A 270-nucleotide genomic window follows, 5' to 3' on the forward strand; every position below is an offset into this window, starting at 1 on the left:
CAAAAGTTGTACGTATGCACACACAACTTTTTGAGAATGTAAAATTTTAGATAAACTTATATAACTTTTTATGAGCTTTCTAACGAAACATATATAAGTCTAGACAACTAATGATAACCAAGGCTATCGATCTTAAATGTTGAAAAATGTTTTCGAGAAAACGGCGCTCAAAGTTTTCGTTAACTGCATTGTATAGAGCAAGATAATATTGCTCAAGATCGTATTCTCTCGATCTTGGTATAGAGCTCGTTTGCTTTGTGGTTCTGGCGT

Source organism: Penaeus monodon, chromosome 25 (genome assembly GCF_015228065.2).
Source record: "Penaeus monodon isolate SGIC_2016 chromosome 25, NSTDA_Pmon_1, whole genome shotgun sequence".
In the NCBI taxonomy this organism is placed as follows: Eukaryota; Metazoa; Arthropoda; class Malacostraca; order Decapoda; family Penaeidae; genus Penaeus; species Penaeus monodon.